Source organism: Lichenostomus cassidix, chromosome 3 (assembly GCF_008360975.1).
Source record: "Lichenostomus cassidix isolate B80296 chromosome 3, HeHo_3.0, whole genome shotgun sequence".
In the NCBI taxonomy this organism is placed as follows: Eukaryota; Metazoa; Chordata; class Aves; order Passeriformes; family Meliphagidae; genus Lichenostomus; species Lichenostomus cassidix.
Window position 1 is genome coordinate 6,571,050 of NC_139483.1, and position 26,178 is coordinate 6,597,227.

A 26,178-nucleotide genomic window follows, 5' to 3' on the forward strand; every position below is an offset into this window, starting at 1 on the left:
TTGTGGGTGGAATATTTTCTGGAGGAGTTGAGCCTTTCGAATGCTGAATTTCATTTATCCCACTGCCTCTTTAAGAGCAGTCAGTGGAGGAGAGGGTGTTTGAGAAAGTGACAGTTTGTCATCTCCTTCCCCAGAGAACTGAAGCTGGGGACAAAGTGGTGGCAGGGATAGAAGCAAACTGGCACGGGAAGGTGAGTGGGGGACATGGCCAGCTTTACAGCAGCCCTACAGTGGGATGCAAGGATGGAGACTCCAGAGGACAGCTCATGGGGGAGAGAAGGAAGGTGTTCCTGTGAGCAAACACATGGTAAAGCACCCAGGGGAAAACAGAAGGAAGGCTTGGAAAAGGCCAAAAGCTGGATGCTTCACCGAGAGAGGTGCAAATCTGAAAATCAACACACACACAAGGACACCCACACACCCTCCTCCTGCCAAAACTGCTACCCAGGAGCTGTGCTAGTGTGGACTATCCAAAAAGGGGCCATTTGATTTGCAGTGAGAGGAAAGAGTTTTCCAAGTTTCCTTCTATGCTGCACAGAAATGAAACAGAAACTTCTCTGGATACTTGCTAAAAAAGAGAGAGAGCAAACTCTCCTCGTGGCCATCAAACCCATATAAAGAAAAGCACATAATGATCTCAAACTGGGGTCACTACGGATCTTCACCAAGAAAATCATCAAAATCTGTACATGGGAAACGATCAGTTTACAGTCATGTAAATGATGAACTCCAGTTCTAACTGGGAATTTTTACTAACCCTCCTTTACACCTTACAGATAACCTGGTCACCATCAAACTGGAAAGCCACGCAGATGCCCTAAAATAAAGATTTTTGCAAAGCAATTACTCAAGTGATGCTATTCTGCAAACAAAATCATGAGTTGGTGTTTTGACAAATGCACCTCACCTCTCACACTGCACCCTTCCCACAGCCATGCAGGTGAGGGTGTTGACAAACCTGAGACACACTAAGCATTAATAAAATGTGACCCATCCCTTTCCCCACTTGCTATTTGCCATTGTTAAAACAGGCATTTGCCTTACTTTACAGCTATGATTTTTAGAGCATATGTTCACTATGTACGGATCCTCTTTGAAAGTTCTGTTACTCTTTGGAATTGCTCAAAAATGTCAATATTCTTTTGAGTACTTGATATTTACAGTTTGATATTTAAAGTGTGCAATTTGTTATCTAAATTGCATAGCACACATTCAGTTTCCCGACTGAATGACCTAACTTTTATGAACCTTCCCAGCTTTCACAGGAAAAGGTTTTGTTTAGACACGAAACATCTTTCCATGATTAGACAAATATCAGCTACCTCGGAAAAGCATTGCAAAAAGGGTTATGAACAAAGAGAAATAGAAATTATATTTAGAACTCCACAGAGATGCAAATAGTTATTCCCTCCTTCACCTACAGCCCATACGTAGTGCCCAGATTGTTTTTCTTTTTTACTGATGTTGATTTTCTTTTCATTCTCAGAAAAGAAGACACATGGCTAGTTTGAAAGCTGATCAGATCCCTCATTCATTTGAAAAGCTTATTTCTAAATAGTACTTGCAAATATGTGATGAGCATAAATTTGGAAACTGCTGAAAAACTAGTTCTGTGTGTCATAACACAGGGTGTTGGGTTTTTTGCTGCAGGACTGGAGTATGAGGAAAAGCCAAAGTCCTACCCAAAAACCACCTCGTGATGACCAACCAAAGGAGGATCGGAGAAGAAGCATTTTCCTGGACACATTCCATCTCCCTTTTCACTCGAGCAGACAAGTACATATGACCTCTTTGCAATGATTCAGGGTTTCAAAGCTGTCTCCTTAAGCCTCTTGATCACCACTTGTCCCTCCCCATTGACAAGCTAAGCACTTACAAGTTTTGAAGCCTCCTTGGCTCACTTTTAAATTTTCCTTTCCACATCTTATGCCAGCAGTTACCCAGAGGAAGGAAAAAAACCCTCACCATATCCATCCTTCAAAAAGTCTAACTTTCACTCTGCTAGTTCTAATCCATTATCTAGGCCCACTAATGTGTACTACATCATCAGAGGAGCAATGCTCTGATGATGTAGTACAGCCCATGTACATGTACATCATCAGAGTTATATCCTTCTGATCTGCCTGTGGGTTTAATAAGCATTCCAGATGGCTTGCTATGCCTGAAGCAAGAATGGATAATCACACAGCTCTACCCTCAAAACAATAATAAAATAAGGACACAGTAGCACAGGGGCTCATGCCTGCCAAAAACATTCAATAGACTGTATAATACAATAGTCCAACGTGATTGGTGAGGCACATTTATACCCTCGCTGTTCACAGGTGAAAGGGAGCTGGTTTTAAATAAAACAGAGGTTACAGGTATGAGGTGGTTTTGTAAGTATATACTGGGGAGCAGGCATGGGGGCCACAGCTGTACCCCCACATCACACCATGCCCAGACAGGAGGGCAGCTGAAGCCACTCCAGAGCTGTGCAGGACAGGCACAGCTAATCTGTTATCTCCTGGATTTCCAGGGTATCCATCAGCCCAGCTTCCAGCCATCAAGCACAGCAGCAGTAAGTGTCACCAAGCCTTTCCTACTCAAGTAAAATTGTTCCTTGGTGGGGTTGCTTGCAGCAAGTAACGTGAGCAGCACACGCCTGCCTGCCGGCGCTGCAACAGCCCTGCTGCCACGGCCAGACATTATTGCTCCTTTCCTGGCCTGGTGCTGGGCCACAACCAGGCAAAGAACAGACTGCCATCCATTAGTCCCAGCACTAATAAAGTACCTGTAACTTTAAAGTGCTCAGGGTGGAAAGAAGGTGTTGTGTTTTCAGTTTTTCGAAAAGAAAAAAGCATGCACAGTGAAAAAAGAGCGAAGTTAGGAGATCGAGGCTCTGTTCTCTCCCTCTTTTGAATGAGAGAGGACTGGAGGAAGGAGAAGCAAAGCAGCAGCAAAGCAGCCCTTTGATTCAGTCCCCAGGAGTGCCCTCTCCAGCAATCAGATCCATGGGACGAGACATAGGCATGGTGGCACTCACCCCGTTCCCAAGAGTAGAGCAAACCCTCAGAGCTGCTGAAAGATGAGTTCAGGGATGCTTCAGAATCAAGAGAATTTTGGACATGAACTCTGCAGAGATGGGATTTCCATCTAGGGTTGCAGAGAAAGACCACGTACCCAGACAGGCACAAGCACATCCGTCTCTGTAGGAGGAAAAGGTACCTCATCCCAACTCCCAGCAGACTTAACTCAGAGAAGAGCAGCTCATTGACGTCAACCATTTAGTGTGCTGATGGATATTTTTTTTTCCTGGCCAAACAAGTGGGTTCTACTTTAGCTTTAACATTAAACGCTATTAAATGAAATGAATACAGCATGTTTCCATCGTATGTGCTGCTGGAGCTGCTGTGACAGCTGAGAAGCTGCTAGGCATGATGTGTCAAGAAAATGTACCAGGAGAAAAGTACATGGAGCTACTGTCAAAAATACAAGCGGCTTTGAGAATGGCATCTCGGCTTCAGACGATGTTGAAATTATCTTTTAATTGCATCTGTAAACCCGGGCAGATCTTTAAGGGTTAACTGCACACAATGTAATGAATTCAATAATGATGAGTTAAAAAAGGTCTAATTAGCAACTAACCACTTTATTATGAAAGGAAATGGTAATGAATTTAATAGCTCAAAATCATTAACAATATTTAGTTTGCTGGTACTTGTTCTCTATTATCCTCATTAATATGAACATTTAATATGTTTTAAAATGGATTTGTAATACTTTCTGTACCATGAGGTTACACTGACAAAAAGAGTGTAATTATTCTGTTAATTGTAATCTCTGTCTGTTTGTGCCCCAAATAGTAGCATATTTAGGTGTTAATTAAAAAAAAAAAAAAAGAGTAATTAAGGGAGGGAAGTTTAAAAATGTAACTAAACAAAAACTCTGAAACTGCAGGCTGAATCACTCTGAAGAAAAAGTTTTGGAAGTGAGATCTCTGAAAAACAAGCTTCTTCTACTGAGATCTCTTCTCATTAAAAAAGAACAGAGAAAGGAAATAGAAGCATTACTGTTCTTTATCAACAATGAATACTGAAATGGTCCTTTCCCAAGCTGGAGAAGGCTCAAGACTGGATCTTTTGGGACATCTGCTTGTGAGCAGAGTGTCTGGCAAGTGAAGGTGCTCTCTGACACTGCTCCACAAGTGTGACCTCCCCATGTGAGATCCTGTGGGAATCCAGTCACCTGGTTGCTCATAAGACATTCAAACCCCATAATTCTTCTCACAGAATATCACATCAATCATCAATCATCTAACTCTCCCCAGATCTCCTGTCCCTCTGCTTCTAAAGGTAAATACCTTCATTTATTGCCCCAACTTGCTCTTGCTGCTGGTGTTTATTTTGCTACCATTATCTCTTTTTCTCACCCACCTCTCCCTACCACATCAGATTTTAGTGACTGATTGTTACCACTCAGTCCCCTCTTCAAGATCCCTCCCACAAAAATGAAATCAGTGCTCAACCTTCCTCACTGCCAGAAAGTTTCAGAGCGGTTTGCTCCGATTTCAGCCCCATCTCCTCACTGGAAACAGCTGTTCCCATGACTCACAAACATGCTGGTGGGCAGAGCACCAGGAAGGATGGGAGGGCAGCATCCTGGCATGGATGCTCCATAGGCATGGGTGATCCAGCCCCTCCCAGGATCTTACTGGACTAATTAAGGGAAAATGCCCACAATCACGGGAGATACCAGCATTATTCCTCAGAAATATTCTGTATCAGATCTCTGTGGCGCATGGTGGAGGTTGAAGCAAGGTCCACAGACACACAGAAACATTCAGATTGGATCAGCAAGGACACAGCTGTCCCTGTGTCCATGTTTGTGCTCCAGGACAGGTGTCCTGGCCAAGGACACCCATGCCATCCACATGAGCAGTCAGCTCCAAACAGACCATTCTCTGTCCAATACTTTTTATCTAAGAAAAAGAACTAAAAAAAAAAAAAAGTGAAATTAAAGTGAAGCATCTCATTTGCCCACAAATGACATATTTCAACTTTCCATTTTATAGAAAAAAGTTGTGAAGGATTCTTTTTTTTTTTAAACTTATTACAATTTCCAATTTTTTTTTTTGAATTGCCAGTGAAGAGAAAAATATGTGATTTGCAGAGCTCTAAAAATAACAAGTTAAAATAGTTTCTGCCTCTCAAAGGAGGCCTCTTAGTCCTATAATTTCTGCAGATTTTGCCTTTCAGGATGGGTATTTTAAAGAATGATATAATGTCATTTCTATAAGTATCATCTCATAATCTGCTGCAACTGTTGGAAATATAAGTTTAGAGACAGCTTGAGCAGAAGAAATACCAGCTTACCCAGCCACACTAAAAAAAAAAAAAAACCAAAAAAAGTTACGAAGAGGAACAGGATGTATATTCCAAAGGTAAGCAAACAGTGCCAAACATTTTTGAGAATCTTTCTTTTGACTTTGATCTCTGGATGCATTTGCAGCCCTTTTGTGTTTGTCTACTGCAAACACTTCAGCAATGACTGTTATGGCACTGTTCATTCCTAGAAAGAAAATTTTAGACAGAACACTCACATTTGGGCTGGAAGAGTGCGTGCAGTATTTCATTCCATAAATAAAAAGTACCAAGTGTCCAGTCAGAACAAAGCAGTAATGCTAAAATTGCAGATATTTACCTTTAGCCAGCCAAGATGAAACAAAAAAATATTAAAAATTATAGAAATTATTAAAAATTCAAGTTACTATTAAAAATTGAAGTTACTCCAGTAAAAAAGAAGAATAATCAATCAATCTTCTGTCTAATCCTTCTGATCCATCACATTTTTCATTTTTAAGTGAAGCTGGTGGTCTCTGCTCAGCAGGGACCTCTCTGGCTGCCATGCCCAGGACTCACTCCAGGTGCAGGGAAACAGGAGAAGGGGTGAAGGGGAAGATGGGGAGTGGGGCTTTGCTGCCAGAGGGGATCTCACCACAGTGCTCCAAGGAAAACCAAGGAAACCACTGTTTCCCTGCTCTTCAAGATTAGTCTCTGTTTATCCAACAGCATCCATGGCTCAGGGCAGCAGCTCAGAGAGTGGCAAACATTTGTGGGCTGCAAGGAAAGAGGAAGGAGGCAAGTGCCAGATGGAGGGGAAAAGGAGGCTAAATGGAAGAAAAACAGGGTGAAAAGGAACATTATATTTCAGGTACCATTTTGCAGCATTTCAAACAGGCTTGGGATGTACACCCTGACAGTCCATTCCCACGAGCCATGGCTGAATCCATGCAAGACAGCGGTGGGATTATTATGGTTTGCAAACTCTTTACAGAGAGCCTTTCAGGCTTCAGGAGCAGGCAGCACAGAACAGAGCAAGCATCTAGAGCCATGTACATTTGTAATTCAACTAGGCAATAAACCTTGACCCAAATTTGTGAGGATTTCAGGAAAGAGCCTTAAAGATTTTACTTTGGAAAGCTGGCCTACCCTTCTTGATTTTCTTCTCATGCTCATCCATGACAAGAGATGACCCATGTGAGAAAGATTCAGAAATTATTGAAGAAAACTGAGCTGATCCTTGGACCTTAAGTTCAGTTGGAAAATGGAAGTTTTCTTCTTGGTAATACTGAAAAGAGATGCAACAAGAACCAGAATATCTCCCTCTTTCCACAGAGGAAAAATGGCAGTGAAAGCCAAAAAAAAAAGAAAAAAAAAAAGGTGCCTCTTGGTGCCAGCAAGCCTCTGTTCTCTTCAGCCAAACAAACAAGAAAGGACATAATATTTCTTCACTATGTTGAAGTTTTATTGACTGAGATGTAGGCTTGTATTATGCTCACCTTTGCCTTGCAAGTGCAGAGTGAAATGTGTAGTTTGTAGGAGAACAGAGCTTCTCCCTAGTGGGCACTGCTGGTTCCCAGAGAGGGCTGCCAGTCTGCTTCCTCCAGGAGAGCTGCTACTCTTTTAATCCTGGCAATTGCTTTCCTCATCCTACTCAAAAGGAGGATTGCATGGAGAGATGAACCTTTCCCCATGGAGACAGAAGACTATCTCCTCATGAAACTGTAGCAGAACTTTTATAGCAGAATGGGTGACCCTAACAGAATGAATCTCTCTGCTTTGGGAACAACAGTGAAGAATTTGTCATTTACAGTCATCTTCCTAATGGAGGGCTTGTTCCATTAGTTCTATTCCTTAGACAGGAGCTAATTGGAAAACAAACATCTCCTCCCCAGCTTGGGATGCCTCTCAAGCATGCACATCCTGACAGCTCTCCAGAAGATGTGGTGCCCCAAATGGCTGCTCTTCAGGGATACCTGAACATGTTCATGTTTTAAAAAGGGACTCCCACAATTCCCAGCCTGGAGGGTCTCAGCATTCCACTGGCAGAAGACAGGGGTTTTTAGCATAGCAAAGTCTCTCTGTGTATATTTCCAAGCAAACAGCTGTTGTTGTAGATGGGAACAGGAGAACCTTCATCTCCACATCATCAGGAGATTTATTGTCACTACCTGCTTAAGGTCTAAACAGCCTGCTCGTTTTATGGCTCACAAACTTGGGTTAGTCATTGATCTCTGGTTGTGTAAAAAATCCTAAAGTTTTCTGTCTCCTGCTCCAGCCTTCACTAACACAGATTTCCCACTATAAATTTAAGTGATCCATCATCTGAACTCTTACATAAGCCCTTTTACTTCCTTCTTACCCTTTAGGTCATAACTACCTAAGCTAGAAGTAAATGACAAAGGTTTTGGTAGATCCTGAAAGAACACTGAGAGATTTCTCTCCCCATCCATAATTTCTTGTAAACAAAAAACACTCAATCAAGACTTGCTTAAGGCTCAGAGGTACATTTAACACCCAACAGCATGAAGCAAAGGAACAATACAACTGTGCATTTGGCAGTGCACCATTGCAATAATTTCCAGGGTAAATGATCTGGCAATTTTAGCCACATGGATAATATCCAGGCCAAGGTGGCTAAATTCAGCCTGGCCTGCATCTGACTGAAGAAATCTGTCACAAGTCCACAGACACAAAGATACACATTATCCCTGACTCCACCCACAGAATATGTCAGCCTCCATCCTTTGGGTTATCAAGGCTAATTGTGAGCCACCAAAAATATTCTGGCATATTTGCATAGTGCTATCTTGTGAGCTGTGATTTATTTCACTAAAAAAGAACCCACAAAAAAAAAACTTCAGGAAGGAAAGCAAAACCATAAAGTTGTCTAAAGCAATCAATCCAATTCTATTCATGACTAATTTTTCTTTGCACACTGGTCATTACTAACTTTGTCCCTTTCTGGGCACCCAGCAGAGTCCTTTCAGCCTTGCTGTCATCTTATGTATAAGCCAGGAGAAGGTGGGAACACCCAAAGAACATTATCCTCTTGGAAAGGCTGTAACATCACTGTAATAGCTATGCTCATGGCAAAGAAGACCTTCCCTTCCAGATGCATCCCTGGGCAACCCCACTGCCAAAGGAATATCTCATAGCTCTGCCCTTTTTTTGAGCTGACCCAAGGACTACTGCCTCAATCAGTCCAGGGTTGTGGTCCTTGCACACAGAATTACTGTAAGCAAGGGCTGTGCTCCCTGAGATAACACAAGGATGGTGGGTCCCCAGACTCACTGGAAACAAGGTTTGTCTCATGTACTAAAAACGTGGAAAATGTACCCCAAAGGAAGCGCAATGTGCACATCCTTCTGCTGCTCACTAGTGAAAAAACATGGAAACGCTGTGGTCCCACCACCCACCACCAGAGCACATCCTATCAAATTTAATAGGCCATTACCAGCCTCCTGCTGCCTCCTTCAGTTCCCAGGGGAACCCACCAATGACTCACAGGGCATTTCCAGAAACTCTATGGAAAGCCTTTCTCACCGTCTTTGTAATTCCAGAGGCTTTTAAAAGAATTTCTTCAAAGCCCTAATGCATTCCTTTACCTTCCAGAGCTTTGACAGTGTAGGTCTTCTCCACAAAGCCCAGCAGGCAGGGGTTGTGCCCCTGGCTCCTGCACCAGCAACCCTGGCTGCATTCCTCAATCCAACTTTTAAACTTTTTTCATACACTTGTTATTTGCAGGGTCTGAAATGGGAAGGGACATGGCTGGTGCCAAAAGCTTGCATTTTTTCACTGAAAAGGTCCATATTAACAGATAAAAATACTGTTGGGGTTTTTTTAATAGCTTAAAATATGTATTTTTATAGTAAATACAGGGCACTGGTCCAAGCCTTCCATAGTCAGTGAAATGAGGCACTTTTGAAAGATGAATTTGGTGCCATGACCTTGACTCACTCTATACACAGAGGAAAAATTGTGAATCTGTCACATAATGTCTTTTAACAACTTTTATGTCTCATATTAGTCCTGCATGGTATTGCCATCTACATCTCTGTAAATGTAATGCTATACTATACGCATACATGAAATACACAAAGGCATCCCAAACACTCTTGGGTCATTTCCACATTCCAATACACAGGGCAGGAATTTCAGCACTCTCTTGGTACAATCTCCAACAGTCCATCCCATAACCTAGTTTTTGCTGGTAGCCTCCTAAAACTATCAGTCTGCATTAATGAAATCAGCTGCAGCCTGTTGCTTATGCCTTGGAGTGGAAGGAAAACCTCAGACTTGTCCCAAGCACTACTTCACCTGGCATTTGGGTGGTCTCAAGCCAAGACTATACAGAAAAGGCTACAGAAAAACACTCTGTTTAATGACATAAGCAGTGTTTTTCTTGAATTGCAGGCAGTGGAAATTTTGTCTCTGATTACCAGCAGTCTAGGCTGAACACACACCAAAAAAGACTGAAGAAAACGTTAGTGGGGGGAAGACTGCAACTTGTCCACTGACATTTTGACTTTTTAGGACACTCCTAACAATGTTTGGCTGTTTGCTTTTCCACCAGGAAGCATGGGAAAGCAGAGAGCTCACGTGATTTGAACACCTCCTGTGCTTCAGTTTTCTCCTTTTTCCTTGCTCTCCTTATCTCTCGGGGTTTTTATCCACAGAAATCTTTAGGAAGGTTTATTTTTCCTACCTACAGAAGCTTTACCCATTAATGAAAGACTCATCTAGTAAGGTGACATCATCATGTTTTTATAACCTACTATTCCCTAAATCACCCTGGTCCTCAGCAGGGATTTTTTTGGCTTGATAAAGCTAGTACTAAGATGAACATGCTACCTGTGTTAAATTAGTTCCTATTTAAGGTTTCTGATTAAGTTTGGATAAGCATCAGAATAGGGTTTTTAACTGTTTCAAATGCAGGAAGAGAATCACTTCCAAAGAGGTGGAAGCATAAAAAGGCTCTGTATTCCTCATCTATACATCCACACCACCCCTGCTAGGAAAGGTGTCTGCAGACACCTCCACTTGGATGGCTGGAGACAGTCCCTACTAGGGCATATTTTAAGAATCTTCCAGGGCAGCATCTGTTCTAATGAAGAGCAACCAGACTTTTTTATGTCCTTGAAAGATGCACTGTTTTATACAGTTTCAACATATTGGATCTTCTCTGTGCAGACACTCACAGTCTTGTTAAACCTGGCCAAGAAACACTCTGTTTCCCAGAAATGGGGGTTTACAGCTACCAGCACAGAGCAGTGCAAAAAAAACCCCCAAAGAACACCAAAACAAACCCAAAAACCAAGAGCAAAAACTCCTCAGTGTCCTGCTACTTTCAGCCACCAACACTTCTGGTAAAAAGCAAAGGGACAGTGCAAACATATCCATCTTAATTCTCTCCTTTTAAACCCGGTCAGAATTAGCACACTGCCAGTATCCAAAGGTGCAGACCTTGTTGCTCTAAACCTCCTAGAGCTGTATTGCTCTGGGAAAGGACAGGAACCATAAAAAGCCTTAGCTGGGAGGCAGCTTTTATGCTCATGTTCAGGCCTCTAGTAAGTTGTCCCACAAAACGTAATGAGACCTCCTGCTCAGCCAGGGCTCTGATTTCCACAGTTTGTGCCTGCAGCACTCTTATATTTTATAAGCCATATTAACTCACCTCTTGCACTGGGAGGCTGGGGCAGTGGCAACTGTCTAATAATGGAACATATTTGTTAATACTAATAGACATTTGTAAAACTACCACATGCCTTCAGCCTTCAAGTCAAAGCACAGGATGCTTGCTAGGCTTGTGAAATGTATGATGTAAAACTTGGGATGTTTTGGTTACAACATATCTCATTTATTTTTACTGTCATCACCCTCCCTGGTATATAATACCTGCTGCATGCAGAGTGAAATATTGCAGATGTTTTCAAAATAATTCGGGGCTGGAGGAGAAACCAAAAGGTCTCTTGTGCGCAAGGTCTGGTTATTTTCAATTCAAAACAAGTAGGTAACAAAGTTTCTGTGTGCTGGTATTTTAAAAGGCCTGGATTCCTCTGTGCTGACTCATGCTTGCTCTGCCCACCCAAAAACTCACCTCTGAGAACTTTGAGAGAGACTTCAGCCATTTTGATACCCTCAGGATTCAGGAATGAAGAGTAAAAAGATAAAACTAGTTTTAACTATTCATTAGTTTTTGGTACTTCAGATAATTTGTGCAATGGCTTCAGGGGTTTAATTGAATCACTTTTCCCACCTTGTCTTAATTTTAATTATGCAGCAATCATTTTTACCAACCTGTGCAAAGGAGCCATATGAAAATGTGACATATGACAATACACATTTACCTAAGCTCTAGGACTACTCTGACCTACAGGCAATTAGCTACTGCCTCCAGCACTCAAACGACCAATTAAAGAGTTAACAAAATGCCCTCCAAATCACCTACATGTTCAGGTTTTTGGACTGCCATGAACATTATACTTCAACTGATATAATTTTTGACTGACTGATTTACTAAGTCTGCATTGGCTAAAATTCTTACAGCCATGCCTGTAAAACCGAAGAATCAGATTTTATGAGGTGCTTTCATTGTCATTAAAGACGATCCCACCTTAGCCCTTTCCCTAACAAGACAATCTTGCAGCAGTCATTACAAAATGTGATCCCAGCTTGTCATCAGGGAAAAAATGGCTTGCTAGGTCAATGAGGACTGCACTAAGTTCATCTCAAGGATGTAAGACATCCGTCTGCATGGCTAGCAGCCAAGAACAAAAAAAATTAAAGAGCCACAAAGGATTGGGGTTTTTTCAAGACTTGGCTCCCAAAGTTTTACAGGTAGCCCATTCCAGAAATCCAGAGAGATTGAATCAGTCGTAACAAACGGATGCCTTTGCATCTCTTCATGATTTACAGTGTACCAGTGTGCATTTCACTGCAGACAACAGATCACCAACTGCCAGAAGTGCACAACAGAAATGACCCCAAGACAGACAATTTCAAAGAAAAATGCATTCAGATGTGTGCTTGCATGGGAATAAGAGCGATCCAGGACCCTGCTAATTATACCAGCTGAGGGAGGAGTGAAGGGTGGTAATCTGCCCAGGAAATCTGAGTTCCAGTCCTGCCTCCAGCACTAACTCAAGTTGTGGTTTTGTAATCTCCTTTCCTCCATTCCTCAGCTGGCAGTGGGGCTTAGCAATAGCCCCTGACATGTATTACACATGGTGCCACAAGGACTGACATTCTGAGAGTGCTCTAAAAACAACAAATGGGTGACCCACCCGAATCTTACATGTTGGGTAGCCTGTCATAATGTAGAAAGGTTCTGCCTTCTGTGAGCAATGTGGTTTCATGATGGTATCTCACAGGCAGTTGGGATTTTGAGTTGCAAATCCACCATCACTATTCCATGCAAGGAAAGAGTGACTACAGTGAAAAATGCTGATCTAAGAGATAGGTACAGACCTGAGACTTACACACAGATCCTCAGGTAAGCTGATGCTGTTTCTCTGAACCTGACTGACATCACAGACTTCATGCCTGCAGGAATCTTTTCTGGACTGGAACAAAAAGAGAAGAGTATTACTGGTTTTCCTTCTCTGGCCACAAAGACCCCAATTCTGCCCAGATTTACAGGTGAAGCCTCACTGGCTTTGCAGGCCCAGCAGAAGCTGCTCTCCTGAACCTGAAAGCACACTGAAAAGCCAGCCCAAAAGCCACCCCAATCTCTTGGATGCCACTGGAAACTGAAGACAGAGCTAAATGATCCAGAATGGAATTTCTTTTCCACCCCCTGCACTTTCATTCCTAAGACAAGGCCCATGGGGCATGTTGGCCAAACAGCTTCACTACACAGACATGAAGAAAGGTGAAGGGAAAGGCACCGTGGAGAGAAATGAATCAGCCCAGTGACTTGGGGCTACTTGTCTTCTCTCCACCACGTGGGAAACCAGTGTCTGGCAACAGCAACCTCGGTGCTCCTGTTTTCCAAGCCAGTGGCTTCTGGGAGCCTCATGGAGGTGACACTCTGGGCCTTCCAGGGGTTGGAGAAATCAATATTGGCAATGTGAAGGACACTTAATGACAGAGTCATAAAAATGGTGTTTTATCAGTGGAGGAGACAAGAGGGAAAAGAGGCAGTTATAAATGGCAGGTAAAAAGAACAAAAAAAAAAACCAAACCCACAAACCATACAAAAAAAATCAAACCAACCACCACCAAAATCAAAAATAAAGACAAAAACACCAAAAAAAAATCCCCAATAACAGCAAAACAAACAAAAAAAATGAAAACAAACCAAAAAAACCCAGCCAACCCACAAAACTCCCAATGTATTATTTATTTGCCTGTATTTTCTGCAAAGAACAAGAGTGAAAAAAGCAACTGTTTGACACCCCAAGCTGCTTTGCTTTGAAAAATATGGAGACAAACTTAACAATGAAGAGTCGGGATTCCATAGGGTTGTTTATGTATGGAATCCAGGCAAATGCATATGATTATGTAGAAGTGTGTCTGTGTGTAATGTAGCATTAACACTCATTCTTACAGCCTTATGAAATGATATATTAAAAAGAAAGAGAGGAAGAAAGGAAAAGCAAGCTAGATTTTTTCCCCCTCTTTTTACAAATATGATGCAGTTTACAGAAGCATGGTCCTTTTTTAGGAAGAATTCTAAATGCATCATTCAAATATTGTTTGAGCTGAATACATGATATACATATCATGAATACATATAATCACAGCACGGGCTTTTGTGGAAGTTCTGAAAATAGCAGTGGAAAAAGCTGACCATGAGTTTCCATCTAAGGATTTGCATTTGGTTAACATGTGTGAACCGACTCCATTCATCCCATCCTCAATGGGAACTCTCCTGCTGCTTCAAATGGCCAAGCTGAAAAGTTTGGCCCAGATGGCAGGAATTATTTTGTGGGTCTGATGTCAAGGACAGCACCTACCAGGTGAAATTATGGGAAGGAACTGGGGAACTCCATTCTGCTGAAAAATCCCTATAGGTTGTGTACTATAACAACTACTGCATTGCAAACTGCTGGCAAAATATGTGGCACATTAAGTTGTAAGTTATCTGCTGATTTTCCTAACCTTTTTCCACCAGCTCTCCTGTGGCAGGAAAGTTTAAGTTCACTGAGAAGGCTCAAACTTCCTTCTCTCCATTCTCTAGCCTTGCAGGATTGTAGCTTAGTTTCTGTCACTTCTCCCACTGCAGAGTGCTGGGGGAAAACAAAAAAGAGATAAATCAGAGAAAAAAGGGCAATTAGGTGGGTGAGCTTCAGAATCTTCACAGCCCCTCTCTGCTCAGCTGGGAAGAGGGGAGGTCTGTGCTGAGGGTGTCCAGAGGTCAGAGGGGACATCCCTGCCCCCTGCAAAACCTGTGGGAGAGAGGGAAGCTGGAGGATGCAGGAAGGGTGGCAGGGAGGGCTGAGTGCTCTAAGTAGCATGTTTCCTAGGAAACCTTCGACAGCAAATATCACATTAGTCCTGCCTTGTGGCCCAGCTCATGTGATGTCAAGAACAATTTCTCACAACTCAGCTCAGAAGGTTAGCAAGACTTGGTGAAATGTTCAGTGACTCTGGCCTGGCTTTCTAGCTGGGAACAAAACAAGAAACTGAGGGTGTTTACATAGTTTTGGAGCTTTGTGACAAAATCCTAACCCAGTGTTTTATTATTTTTATTCAAACTTTCTGGTGGATTTCCCTCACAGGTTTGCAGAGACTCACCCAGTAGCTGTGTTTATTCTAAAGGAACTTCATTTAACAAAAGAAAGGAAAGAAAAATGGAAAAAACAGCACTCTCATGGAAAGCCTTGGAACAGTTAGATCACCGTTCAGCTTGTGCACTGATTATAAAAGCTCAGTCATAGACTTCTGGCATTACAAAACTTTGTTTACAACTATCCTTTCTAATTTCTGTCAGCTGCAGCCCGAAAATATCCATAGTCTAGCAGATTTAACAAAAAAAGATGTAAGCTCTGGCAGCCAAACTCAGATATGAGATGCACTTCAGCCTCCAGGAGGGCTCCCAGCAATTCCGTGGGCTAGGACCCAACACCTTGGGATGGAACCCAACACCTTGGGGTGGGTCTGAGGGCAGAGATGCAGAGTTTTTGTTCTCAAGGCTGCACAACATTCTGAGGTTGAGTATTTGGAGGGCTGTGTGGTACCACAGACCTCCCCACAACATACCTGTTATGCACAGTTTATGTCTCTCTTCCCTGAATTCCTGCAAACCGGCCCAACTGGAAGGTGACCATGATATATTGCAGAGGAAAAGTCCCACATTGCCAGTCCTGCCGTCTCTACATTTGTGACTGCAGTGGTGTTGGACTCCTAATTTTTGAAGAAAAAAGACACTAAAACTGAAAAAAAAATCTTCCTCTGGTGACACACTTCATCTCATACTTAGTGAAATATAAAGACCTCTTTAATAGAAAGTAATATATTTAAACAAATTAAAAATAGCCCCACTAATTTCTTTTTAATCATAAGCTAACTTAGGTGTTTGACCTCTTTATTTCCTTTTGCTGCTTCTCATCTTCAGTGATTTGAGCCCTCACATCTAGAGGGTTTTTTTCCCTTTTTTTTTTTTTCTTCCTAGGGAAATAAGCGATGAACACAAAAAGAATAAGGCTTCTTGAGGTACCTGAGAAACACCAGCATTGAAATAGGCCTATTGCTCCCTTTTATCCCATTTTAGGTACAGGAGGCCTGATGGATCAGCTTTTCCTCCAGGAAAGCCAGGATTAAGGGGGTCAGGTCAGCGGTGTGAGAACGCCTCTAAGAGCAGTGTGGGAACACAGGGCTCCCTTATTAACACGTTAATGTACTGAACCTGAAGCTCCTTTAAACAAGATGGAGACACTTGAGTCCTCCCCCCTCAGCCCAAACCTGTGCCCTCAGAGCTGCCTGATCCACCAAGTGACAAATCTCCTGGAAATCTCATAAACCAGAGCAAGCGCAACATTAGGATTTACTGACCACTGCAAAGCTTTCTCTGAAGATCCAAAAGCAGAGGTTTAAGCAGGACAGCAAAGACTGAGGTTACAGCAGGTGAACACCCAGAGCCCAGCGGCTCTGCCCACAACCAGCCCTCATGCCAGGACATGGCACCTGCCCGTCCCCAAACCCCTCATCCCACAGCCCCAAACCCTGTCCGCCTGGGGAAAGGGGGGCTGAGAAACAGCCATTCACCAAATTATACAACATATTTGCTCAATAACAGTACTGTTAATAAAATAATTAAGATTTTAAAAGCCGTTTCCCCTCACTATCAAACCTGGTGCTCTGATCTTTCCCAGCTGACAAAACCGTGATGGATTTTTCTCCCCACACGGTCTCCTGCCCTTGCACACACCTGTCATATCACCCAAACATGTAAATGTTTGGGGTTTTTTTCATGTAAATTGTATCCCAGAGCAGTAGCAGATCTTATAGCACTTTCAGCAATGCTTCTTGTACATTAAGGACCTGAACAAAGCCAGATTTAAACCCTGGTCATGCATAAATAGCCATAACACCATCACTTGAGACACCTGGATAAACATTCCCTCTTTCCTCCCGGCTTCTGACAATGAAAAGCAACACCTCACCCATGGGAGGTGCAGACAGAACCTTTGGGGTCCCTACCATGTTGTCACCTGCTACAGACTGGGATGGGAATGCAAAGAGACGGATTAATACCAATGCAGACAAAAATAATATCTCAGTATCTTATAGATAAATGATTTGGAAAGAAATATCTGTTCTTATCGTGAGGAAAGATCTATAACTCACTCTTAGCCTTTCATCACCAGGAGGAAATATACTGCGACTTGCACCAATCCATTATCTGTTCTTATTTTCCTCCGTACGGGTATTTATCTCTCTGGCTCACCCTTTATCAACCCAGCCACCCGTGATCACCCAAGCGCAAGGCTCGGCGGGGCCCAAGCCTGCCCTCCCACTCAGGTGGGAGTCTCTGCTCTTCTCTGACCAGCAAGAATAAGAAGAGTAGACCTTGTTTTCACACTCTCCGTGACATTTTTCCCTGCCTGCAGCTGAAACCCTGTCCACACACAACGTCATTGTGTCATGATGGGATGCTGGGTGGGTAAAATCCGCATGGCATTGGTCTCGGCACAGTAAATCTCAACATGAGGGGCTGGAGCTGAGCTTTTCCCCAAGCCTGTACATGTCCCAGCCCAAGGTTTTAGGTCAAGCATATTTTGAATTCCAGCATGTTAGAGTTACTGGCTCATGCACCCATCTGCCCTTCAGCTCCCAGAGAGGATCTAGGGCTGCTCCCAGTCCTTGCCTCAATGGTTTTCAATCTAATATTGGGATTAAGATTTGCAGGTACATTTCTCCACAAGGGCAGTAACCCATTCACTCTGCATTTCCTTCCTAGAAGTGCTGAGATTCCTCTATGTATACATACATTTGCCTGGTAAAACCCCAATCTCTAAGATCCTGAGGTAAGACTGAATTTTGGCATTGATAGTCACTCATTCATGCATGGAAGAAGATAAACAAACTTCATCCTCCCCAAGTATGAAAGCAATTTTTTTTCTAATGCACATTACATGCTGCAGCCAGCAACTGGCTGCCCAGCTTGGGACATGTAGCCTTTGCAGAAGATTCCCCTATTACAACAGCTTGCATGAAAACTTCCAAGTAGGAAAGTGTCTGATTTTTAGTTTGGCACTGGAATGCTACTACTACTACTACTACTACTACTACTAAGCCTTTACTGCTACAGCCTGGAAAGAGTTTGCCAAAATTCAGGGGTTTGAATAAAAATAGCTGCATGTCCACATTGGTTAGTTTCTCTCAGAAACTTTAAAAAAATAAAATATTTTTTGATAGCTTTACCCTGCACTGCCCAGCCACATTAAGCCACAGTAAACTACATTCTTATGGTTGTCATAACATTTTGCCCTGTGTTGCTTGTGACGCGAATAATCTATTAAGATACATAAGGTGCAAAGTGCTGCCTTCCTGTCTCCGAGTTCCTGCAATCTCCTGTAACAACCCCGTGCAATTCCCACTGGAGTGGTGCAGGAACAATTCCCTGCCACTGCCAGAGCTGACCAGAGGGTCTGGGACAGCAACTCTGGATGAGCTTGGCCCCAGCTATCGGGGCGGTGGGGATCAGCCTTCCTCCTGCTGCGTTCCCCCTCCTCCTCCCCATCCCAGCCTGTCATCAATCTCACTAAAATGACAGCAGACAAATGTTAGCCTTTGCAAAGATCAGATGAAATCTATGGCTTTAGGGCTGCTCAGCAAGGAGCGGGGCAGGCTACACCAGACACGGGCACCAGCAGTCACCTCCTCTGCATCAACCCGCTCAAATCACTTTGGCAGCCATCACAGTCATCTTCCACGGGCAACCCAAGTGCTCAGATAGATTTTGACAAACTTTAATGCTTCAGCCTCACCACAGAGTTGGGGTTTTGGTATTTTTTTTATAGCAGGATTACTCATTCAAAACTTTTTTTTTGGGGGGAGGGAGGGTTTTGAGGTGTGTTTGGGGTGATGCTGGAAGCCACCCCACCAGCAGCTCAGGAGTGCACAGAATTGGGGTTTATTTGGGGTTAGTACACTTGTCTCTTACAAGCTCTGTAACCCGAATTCTGCTAGCCAAGGGGAAGGGAGGGAAGAAAAAAGAAAAAAAAAGAAAAAAAAAGATTACTCCATGGCATAAATATGCTGTATGTGCCCTTGTCTCATGCAATTTCTTTACATCGATGTGCAGGAATATTTATCCCCAGTAGAAATGTTTAACTAATCTGGTAAATGTCAAGCCATATGGTGTACATTGTAAGGATTTCATCAGGCCTTTTTAACTCTTTGTGAAAGTCTCTCCCTCTCTTTCCCTCTGCTTGCTTCCCCCCTCCTTTTTTTCCTTTTTTTTTTCTTTCCCCTCCTCTTTTTTTTTCTTTGTTGCTGCCCTGCCAGAGCCCATGAGGAAGGAGATAGTGCAGGGAGTGTTATTACCCACAGTTAGATCAGGGATGTGATGTTCATGGTGTACAATAACAAGCAGTATTAACCAAAAGTGCAACTCATAAGGCGCCTTTTCGCTGGGTGAAGAATGTAATTTTTATCAGCAGTGACCTGCAGAAGAAGATCACTAATACTTTTTTTAAAAACAAACTGTCCACCCCAACAATGCACAAAATTCCCAGGGGCTACCTCATCTCTTATCGCTTCCTTTGAATAATCAAGTCTTTACAACAAATAAACTGCAGTTTTGCAGCACTTTCCAGTAAAGGAAACGTTTCTGCACTGTAACTATCTGGTGTATCTACCACAAAGATAGAGTGCAATTTACAATAAGCAATATCAAAAAAGAATAAACCGTTATGTTCGTGCCAATCCTTATTCATGGTTTTATAACAAGACATATCTGTTTTCTTCCTATAAATCTTGACTCTATTTTTAGAGTTTGCAAATAATGACTCCAGTCTTTGGCTGCCTGCCACTTCTGTGAAAAACTAGAATAGCCACAGTGCAAGACTATAATATTTTTTTAAAAAAATTTTTAAAAAAGAAAGAAAAAGGGAAAAATAAATAGAGAGTAATTCTTGCTGAATTCTGTTTGCTTCCTACCAGGACAGACCTGTTCAAGAGTGTAAGGGATGCAGGTGAACAGAATGCGTCAGGGAAAGCAGGAGCAGGATGGAATTTGGCTGAACTTCCACACCTATTTCTGAATTCTTTTGCCTGAATCAAGATGCTTGTACCTGCATGAGCCCTCTGCTGCATCCCAGGCAGACACACCCAGCAAGGCGTGAGCCAGCCTGGGCTTCTCTGCTGGGCACCACTGCTGCCTTCCCCTCTTAGGGACCACCAAACCTGCTTTTAGCATCTGCTGATGACACAGCCCCTGATGGCAGGGGATTACAGAGCACTTCTCGCTGTGGTACAGCTCAGGAATGAAAAAAAACCACCAGGAGGAACTACCACCTTCAGCCCAGGCCTCCGGACATTTTAGAGCCGTGGCAGGCTAGGGAGGGGGAGCTGCAGGTCAAGGAAAGGATAAGATCTGGGTGGCTGGAAATGGGGAGGGAGACAGAGGAATGTAATGAAGGAGGTAGAGAGGGAAAAGCAGGGAAATGACAGCATTCAGATAAATTTAGCTCTGAATCCAAACTTCAGGGGGAGGGGTGGCGTTTCCTGCCCCAAACCTCTGAACTTTCTGAGATTCTCCCATATCGCAAGTGATTTACCTGTAAAAAGAACTGCAAACGGGGGGAAAAAAAGAGGCAGAAAATGGAAATAAACAGTTCCCTGTTCTTTAAACAATCGTTCCGTCCTACTCCTCCAGGGTCAAATGTTCAGGCACAAGGACACAAAAAAAAAAAAAAAAAATAAAAAGGAGGAAAGAAATAGAAGAAAATCACTTTTATAAAGTGGATCTTTACACAAGTGCATTATCCCCAGTTTTCATCAGTGTAACAACAGTACATCAGCTGTTAACACAAAGTGCCTTCCCCATATACCTGCCAGTTCCCTAACTCCAAAATATTTATTGGTACATTATTGGAAACTTAACATTGCATCATTATTAACAACATTATTAGGCAAATAATAATATAGCAGATACCAGTGTATTTATCTGAGCTTTTTTATGTGAAAGTGTTTTGGGGAAAAAAAAAAAGAGAGGCAAAGCTAAGTTGTAAACACACCAAAAAGGAAACAAGACAACAAATTATTAATTAATAATTTATCAGAAGTATCAGCCCAAGACTTTTACTGTGAAAGCCATCAGATGAATGTATCTATTAGCCATGTATATACTTTTTTTTTCTTTTTTTAATTTCTCACACTAATGTGTTTCTAATACCAGCATTATCTGGCTATATAGACAGCTTATGCCTGAGCAAGCTCTCAGCATTCAGGAAGTTGTTGACAAAGACTCCTGCAATAGCCTGTCTGATTTTGTGTTATTTCCTTTAATTGAACCAATAAGACCTGCACTCCTGCACTCCTGACCTCTGCTCAGAAGGCTAATTTGATATTAGGGTAGTCTGAAAGTAAGAAATGGGGAGTGTATTTTTAAAGCACAGAAGCATTCCTATAGTAATTGAAGATAAGGATCAATTTTAGCCCCAAACCACTCTGCTCTTAAAGAGATCTGTGGAAGGACTTTGGTGAGACAATACAGAGTCCTAATTTCAGAAAAGTTAAAATCACTCAGCTTTGTCTTTGTACTGAGTTTTAGGGCTTGTAATAAAGATGATGCCCATGACTTTGAGTCCTTGGTGTCTTTACAGTCACCCAGTAGGACATTCAGAATTCCCTTAGGAAAACTTACACAAGAGCATAAAATATGTCACGCCAGATAAATGATTCTTTGTGGTTCGTATATTATTCTGGTCTAGTACTGAAGGCTGCTACACTTAAGCCCTGTGTAGGGCCAGGGAGTGAATGAGACAGGCTCCCCAGTTGTAAATTCACCAAAAAAAGGAATAAGACAAAGAATTATTAATTAATAATTAATCAGAAGCACCAGCCTGACTTTTACTGTGAAATCATCAGCTGTCCTGAATCTGTACTCCCTAACACACAGAGAGGAAAAGAAGAAGCTGGAAACCAGTAAAGTTAACTGCACAGCCCTTCTACAGTGCTGCATACAGAAAATTCCTGTTCAGAGCCACAATAACATATTTCCCTCAGCTGCAACATTGGAATGGGGTTGGTCGTGCAGTCCTACACAAGGACACCCACCAAGTCAGGGGGAGCACTTCAAGCAGCAGGTAAAAGACCCAACAGTTGCTGCTGTAACGTAGACTTAAAGGCTGTTCCCTCTATTTACACATGTAGATATTGTAGTGCTGCTATGCAAACAGTCCTCTGTGGACTTTTGCTTGTGGATTTTATTATAACACATTCCTGACTACGAATGGCACCTTTCCTACGCAATATCTACTGCCATGCCCTTTGTTTTTTACCTTCTGACTTCTCTTCTGGTTTTGCTACTTTTCTCACTGCCAGGGTTTAAGAAGTGGGAAATGAACTTTCCCTTCTCTTCTCTAAGTGATGCTCGCGGCATGAGAGCTGCAGTTGCATTGTATTCCCTGAACTTTGCAGCCACTGGAAACACGAACAGTATGTCAGCTTGTTCCTGTCTTTGCGAGAGAATTCAAGGTCAAGCTGACCAGTGAACTCTTGTATTTAAACAGAGCAAGTCAGGGCTCGTGTGCAGCACCGACAGTGCCTCTAGCAGAGATGTTAACCCTGTGCTGGGCCTCCAGACAGCAGCGCCCGTGTCGGGCTCTCGGAGCAGTTTGCTGCTGCTGTCAATACAGGCTGGACACGCTGCACATGTCTCGGGGCCCAAACAAGTGTCCCTTCCCGGGATGTGTGCCGTGCACGGGAGGCCCTCAAGGGGTTAATACATGCCATTCCCGAGTTCAGTGAAGGGACAGGCAGAGCCGAACAGCGGGAATTTCAGGATGTTAATAGCCTCTTCTCTTCCGATTGGCCCAGAACGAATGCAGGGTACAGTAAATTGTCCTTGTCAGCTTAGCTCACATGATGATATGCTTTATTTCTAGACATGCCTTGAATCTGTCCCTTGAATTTATGTTCAGAAAATAAACACTTCCAGACGGCAATAAAGCATTCAGTTGTAGCTGGCTGTTGCTCAGTCTCAAGCCAACCGAAGCCATTTACTTTGGAGTTTCTAGAGCTTGCAAAGCTTTGGCTCCCTCAGTTCCTACTCACGTTAGCAAGTGCCCCCCCAGCGCTTGGATTTGAGAGGATGTCCAAGTGAAGCTCCAGAGAGTTTCACTTGGTTTCCACACACCATCCTGAACAATGACATCAGGCCACCTTGTGCACACACACAGACCCTCCTATATTTTATGGCAGGCAACACTGAGAGAAATGAAAATAAAAGAATTAATGGTAGCAAGTTGCAAAATAAAGATATCAATGATTCAGGATATGAATTTCCTACCATAAAAAAAAAAGTAAATTAAACAGCTGTTCTGTTTGTGCCTGATGTGGCTAAGGAAACAATTGGTGGCTGGCTGATTTACTGATTAGGAAGGTTGTATGCAATAATCTCCAGGTGTTTCTGAGAAATGCCCAAATAGAGCTGCAGTGTTTGTTTGCAAACCAGTAATTTCATGGCTATCCCTTCCCTCCTCAGCTCCCCTCAATAACACCAGTTTATAACTGCATAGTTACGGTATAGGGGAGTTTGGCAAAAATCAATGGTAAATGCACATAGGAGACAACAAAAGAGCAATACAAATAGAGAAAGCCTCGTTACAGCTTTAGTTTATTAGAGGTGTGTGGATATTAAAATACTTTCTTCAACCCAAAGGCAATAGAAGAAAAAATACTGGGTTATATCCACCACATTTAGGGTTGGGCAGCCAGCACTCAAATATGATACCTGGAACAAGCTGGAAGAGCCCCATGCATAGGTGGGTTTCATTTTTCTTCCAGAATTTCTGCTCAAGTCCATTCCTACTGAAAAAAGCCCCCACGGAGGAGCCCATGTGGGGCCAGAAACAGCTCGTCAGTCATCTGAATGTGCCTGATAGCGAAATAATTTGATAAGAAAGCTGGAGAACTGCAGGGGTACTGCTCTGTTCTAGATTATAAACTCATTAGGAGATAAGGATGCAAAAACAGGAATACTCCAGGTATCAGGTGGAGCTGGAGTGAATTCCCACAGACGGCTGACTGGTGAAAACAGCTGCCTGCAGCAGGGCCAGACTGGCCAAGAAAGAGGCTAAGCACAGGTCGGGGGTCTCCCACCGTAAGTGGGGAACTGGGGCGGGGGGGAGATGGCCAAGGGAGCTAACACGGAGATCAGCACAGAGCCTGGGGGGACACATTCACTGAGCTACCTTCCAGCAAGACACACGCTGGAAATTATCCAAACAGAGGAGGAAAACTCCTGCTGCACCATTTCTTCCCTTTTTACCCCCCCCAGCACCAGGCCAGATGCCTCCCATGACGCAGGGGTGCAGAAAACATCCCTGAGGCTGTTTCAACAAGGGCGTTGAAAAGGTTTTGCAGTTTCACGGGAAGCCAAAGGGCAATTACACTTAACACCCATCCCCTTTCCTTTTCTCTGGCTATCTTGCTTTCTTCTGTTTCTCACTGGCTCTCATTCCCATCCTTCCTTTCCTTTTCTCTTCCCTTGATCCCATACAGGGACTCCAAAGGACTAATTCAGCACAGCATAGGCAGAGATAACTTGAAACAAAGAGGAGATTTGCAATTAGGGAGAGTTTTAAGGACTGGGAATTGTGCATGTTCTGCAGTCATCTCTTGGTGATGGAGACTTTATCTTCAGGAGATAGAGCTCCTTCCATAGCTGCCACAGCCCCACCCTCCTGCACCAAGTGAAATTCCACATTTTAACTAAGGTGCTGCTGTATTTCAAACATATCCCTTTGGAGAAAAAAAAAAAAAGTTCAAAATGTACGGTGTATTTTGACTGATTATCAATGGTGTACATGCTTTTAAAATCCTTTGTTAATGAGGTATCCTCATTACCATAATCAAACACGCTTAGAAACTTGTCACAGATAAGCAAAATTCCTTACATTCTTTGCTCTGCACTTTCCTTTGGCATCTCTTCCCCATCCCCCTCTGAAGCTTCTGAAGGTTAGGGACCGGTAGTGCTGGAAATTGAAGTCCTCTGTTTACCCCCACAAGCAAAGGAACAGTCAAAGCTTCCTTGCTCTGCTGCAGAAATGACCCCGACGGTGACCTGAGGAGACCACCCTCCTGAGAGAGGAGAGGTCACCCAGCCTCCACACAGGACCTGCTCGGGGCATCCTCTGCACAGACAGCCAGGGACAGATTGCAAATCATCCAAACTGTGCCAAATTATGTGTGAAGGTTTTGTAATGCAGACTACTGTCCACCAGGGATTAAATTAAGAACATCAAACCCAACACAGAAAGAATTTCATTTTATCCTTAAATTTGACTTCCAGTGTTTTATTTAATGTTTCTTATCAGCCCTCATGTCCCAAAATATCTCACCACCAGAAAATACTTAAATAAATTGGGCAATTTGTGCAGAGGGCCATACAAATTTAGCATGAAAGACTCCTGCTTTTAATTTGTTCACACAGAACATGGACTCCGACAGCTACTCAGTCAGCCTTTCCCATTCATTCCAGAAACCATCTCTTTTCCCTGTGTTTACAGAGAACCTGTCTAAATAGCACAAAAACTTGATTTAAATGTGAGTGGTCTGACATGAATCAAGTGATTGATAATTAGAGCAAAGTTAGAAATGTGCTCAGCTCAGACAGGAGAGTGTGCACATCACTACATGTCAGCATCCAACGATTCCTATTCTGAGACTGGACCATTTCACGTGGAATTACAGTCCACAGCAGCATTTTTCATAAATCCGACTTCTTGTTACATAAATATACATCTTATTGCTTGGGTTTATTGCTTTGGTTTTTTTAACCTATGAAAAAAAGTTTCTGCTATACTGTAGCCTTTAACATACAGATTTGCTTATTTTTAGATTTGAGAATATTGTTGAGCACTAAAAACCTGAAATAAGTCAAGTTATTAGTCCTGAGGACTACTCCAGCTCTTTTACTGCAAAACCACAGACTTCCCTGCAGTTGCTACCTCTGAGTTAAAAAACAAATGTCCAAAAGCCCACAAGAAAAAAAAAAAAAAAAAGCAAAATTTGGGGCTGGTAGATAGGACAGTGCAAGGTAAAAAGGTGAGCAAAATTCAATCTTCTGAATAGATGAAAATTTGATTACTAGACTTAATGGAATGTTTATATTCAGACCCTAAATGTGTGAAATAAGTAGAGCAGATTAAGAAAATAGAATATTGACCATATATACATA

At 42.7% G+C, this 26,178-nt stretch overlaps 2 long non-coding RNA genes across 2 annotated transcripts in view; one reads left to right on the top strand and one right to left on the bottom strand.

The window, feature by feature from the left end:
* LOC146438947 (uncharacterized) overlaps window positions 1–26,178 on the bottom strand; it is a 156,839-nt gene that overhangs the window by 43,949 nt on the left and 86,712 nt on the right. The window contains exons 3-4 of the long non-coding RNA XR_014850581.1: window positions 14,427–14,554; window positions 12,792–12,886 (exon numbers count right to left, since the gene is read on the bottom strand). This is a non-coding gene — a long non-coding RNA (uncharacterized LOC146438947). The remainder of the gene's footprint in view (window positions 1–12,791; window positions 12,887–14,426; window positions 14,555–26,178) is intronic.
* Window positions 12,651–15,154, top strand: LOC146438948 (uncharacterized). The gene is made up of 3 exons (XR_014850585.1): window positions 12,651–12,816; window positions 14,440–14,602; window positions 15,047–15,154. It is a non-coding gene; the product is annotated as an uncharacterized LOC146438948 (long non-coding RNA).